The 3,651-nt window shown below is 33.1% G+C and overlaps 1 non-coding gene across 1 annotated transcript; it reads left to right on the top strand.

Moving 5' to 3' along the window:
• Positions 1-1,098: 1,098 nt before the first annotated feature.
• LOC148573753 (small nucleolar RNA R71) lies at positions 1,099-1,206 on the top strand. The gene has a single exon (XR_015906139.1). It is a non-coding gene; the product is annotated as a small nucleolar RNA R71 (small nucleolar RNA).
• Positions 1,207-3,651: the final 2,445 nt, after the last annotated feature.

The raw sequence follows: 3,651 nt of genomic DNA, 5'->3' as shown, positions 1-3,651 counted from the left end.
TTGCCTCATTAATGTACTCAGTTCATTGGTGAACAAGGGGGGTTCATCCTCCCAAGTCTCATAACCAAATAAACTGGCATTCAAATTCATGATTGCTCCTAGATACTTAGCAACTTGCTCTTCAATGATGTCTTCATCCTCTTCAGAGGAAGAATATTCATCAGAGCTCATGAATGGCAGAAGGAAGTTTAATAGAATCTCTATGGTCTCTGTATGAGCCTCAGATTTCTTTGGTTCCTCAAATGAGAACTCCCTTCTGTTCAGAGGACGTCCCAAGAGGTCTTCCTTACTGGGATTCACGTCCTCCTCCTCCTCTGGGCATTCGGCCACACCAAGTAAGGTTATGGCCTTGGACTCTTTCTTGGGATTTTCTTCTGTATTGCTTGGGAGAGTACTGGGAGGAGTTTCAATAATCTTCTTACTCAGCTGACCCACCTGTGCCTCCAAATTTCTAATGGAGGACCTTGTTTCATTCATGAAACTTAGTATGGTCTTGGATAGATCAGAGACTATGGTTGCCAGGCCAGAATGGCTCTGTTCAGAATTCTCTGTCTGTTGCTGAGAAGATGATGGAAAAGGCTTGCTATAGCTAAACCTATTTCTTCCACCATTATTATTATTATTGAAGCCTTGATTAGGCTTCTGTTGATCCTTCCATAAGAAATTTGGATGATTTCTCCATGAAGGATTATAGGTGTTTCCATAGGGTTCTCCCATGTAATTCACCTCTGCCATTGCAGGGTTCTCAGGATCATAAGCTTCTTCTTCAGAAGATGCCTCTTTAGTACTGTTGGATGTAGCTTGCAATCCATTCAAACTCTAAGAAATCATATTGACTTGCTGAGTCAATATTTTGTTCTGAGCCAATATGGCATTCAGAGTATCAATTTCAAGAACTCCCTTCTTCTGAGGCGTCCCATTGTTCACAGGATTCCTCTCAGAGGTGTACATGAACTAGTTATTTGCAATAATTTCAATGAGTTCTTGAGCTTCTGCAGGGGTTTTCAAGTGAAGGGATTCTCCTGCAAAATGGTCCAATGATATTTTTGACAACTCAGACAGACCATCATAGAATATACTTATGATGCTCCATTCTGGAAGCATGTCAGTAGGACACCTTTTGATCAGTTGCTTATATCTTTCCCAAGCTTCATAGAGGGATTCTCCTTCCTTCTGTCTGAAGATTTTTATTTCCACTCTAAGCTTGCTCATCTTTTAAGGAGGAAAGAATTTGGCCAGAAAAGCACTGACCAGCTTATCCCAAGTGTTCAGGCTATCCTTAGGTTGTGAATCCAACCATGTTCTAGCTTTGTCTCTTACAGCAAAAGGGAAAAGCATGAGCCTGTAGACCTCGGGATCAACTCTATTGGTCTTGACAATGTCACAGATTTGCAAGAATTCAGCTAAAAACTGATGAGGATCTTCCATTGGAAGTCCATGAAACTTGCAGTTCTGCTGCATTAGAGAAACCAATTGAGGCTTAAGCTCAAAATTGTTTGCTCCAATTGCAGGGAGTGAGATGCTTCTTCCATAGAAGTTAGAAGAGGGTGCAATATAGTCACCAAGCATCTTCCTTGCATCTCCACCATTGTTGTTGGGTTTGGCCATATCTCCTTCTTTTTCGAAAATTCCTGTCAGGTTTTCTCCAGAGAGTTGTGCTTTAGCTTCCCTTAGCTTCCTCTTCAGAGTCCTTTCAGGTTCAGGATCAGGTTCAACAAGAATGTTCTTATCCTTGTTCCTGCTCATATGAAAAAGAAGAGAACAGAAAAGAAAATATAGAATCCTCTATGTCATAGTATAGAGATTCTTATGTAAGTAGAATAAGAGAAGAATAGAAGAAGGGGAAGAGAAAAACTCGAACACAGAGAAGAAGATGGGGTTCGAATTTTGAGTGGGAGAGGAGTGTTAGTAGATGAATAAATAAATAGAAGGACATGAGAGAAAGAAGAATTCAAATTTTAATTTAAAATAAAAGGAAAATATTTTTGTTTTTATTTCAAATATTAGTTCAAATTCAAAATTTAAAGAGAGAAATAAATTTAAAATTAAAATTTAAAATAATTAGTTAATTAAAAAGAATTTTGAAAAGAAGGGGGAGGAGTTTTCGAAAATTAGAGAGAGAATTAGTTAGGTAGTTTTAAAAAATATAAGAATCAAACAAAAAGATGAGATTAATTGAAAAAGATTTGAAAATCAATTTTGAAAAGATAAGAAGTTAGAAAAGATTTTGAAATTTATTTTGAAAAAGATTTGAAAAAGAAATTTAAAAAGATTTGATTTTGAAAATTGAAGTTGATTACTTGACTAACAAGAAACTAAAAGATATGATTCTAAAATTTAAAGATTGAACCTTTCTTAATAGGCAAGTAAAAAACTTTAAAATTTTTGAATCAATCACATTAATTGTTAGCAAAGATTTTGAAATTATGAAATGAAATTAAGAAAAATATTTTGAAAATCATTTTTAAAAGTTTTCGAAAATATGAAGAGAAAAATTGAAAAAGATTTTATTTTTGAAAAAGGTTTTGAAAAGATAGGATTTTTAAATTCAAAATTTGACTTGACAAATAGGAAACAACTAAATTTTGAAAAAAAAAATTTTTTTTTTAAAAATGTCAACTCAAATATTCAAAATTTATGAGTAGAATAAAGGAAAGATATTTTTTATTTTTGAATTTTTAATGAAGAAAGAGAAAAACACAAGAAAGACTCAAAACATGAAAATTATGAATCAAAACACATAATGCATGCAAGAACACTATGAATCTTAAGATGAACACCAAGAACACTTTGAATGTCAAGATGAACATCAAAAACTTATTTTTGAAAATTTTTAAGAAAAGACACACATGCAAGACACCAAACTTAAAAATTTTTAATGTTGAGACACTAAGAAATTGAAAATGCATATGAAAAATATGAAAAGACACTGACGAACATGATTTTTGTCAGTAAAGAATGTCATAAAAATAGTCGCGTTGTAGATATAGTTTCTAAACCAACAAAAATCCCTTTCGTGCAAACGTTTTGGTTGTCACAAGTAACAAACCCCTTTAAAATTGATAACCGAGTATTTAAACCTCGGGTCGTCTTCTCAAGGAACTGCAAGGAAGTATGTTCTTATTATTGGTTATAGAGATTGTAAATTTGGGGTTTCAAGAATGAGGAACAAATATGACAAATAATTTAAATGGCAATTAAAAATAAATAAATACTGTAAAGCAAACTTTTGGCAAGGTATGAGAAATTATAGGTCCTATCCTGGCTATCCTTATCAATGATGATAATAATTGAAACTTAATTCCACTTCGTTAGCCTTTACTAATATAGAGGAAGGTCAAGGGATTAATTGGTTTGATCTTCGGATCCTATTTATTTCCTAAGAAAAGATTAGGATTATTGAAGTTCAATTCAATTAACAAGATAACAATTATCAATCGTGTTTGAGTTTGACAACTCCTGAGTTACTGATTTGTTAACCAAAATCAAAAGGGGAAGTAAATCTACTGGAATAAAAATGTCTTCAGAGTAAAAGCAACAATAGCATAAATAAAAGAAATCAATATTAAACTGAAATACCTCAAATAACATTAATAAAAGAGTGATCTGTAACATGAAGGGATTCATAAAGTAACTTGCAAAAGTAAATAA

The sequence above is a fragment of the Arachis ipaensis genome, chromosome B2 (assembly GCF_059453495.1).
Source record: "Arachis ipaensis isolate K30076 ecotype BB chromosome B2, ASM5945349v1, whole genome shotgun sequence".
Lineage (NCBI taxonomy): Eukaryota > Viridiplantae > Streptophyta > Magnoliopsida > Fabales > Fabaceae > Arachis > Arachis ipaensis.
The sequence above is the reverse complement of the archived record's forward strand: the minus strand, read 5'-3'. Positions and strand labels throughout refer to the sequence as shown.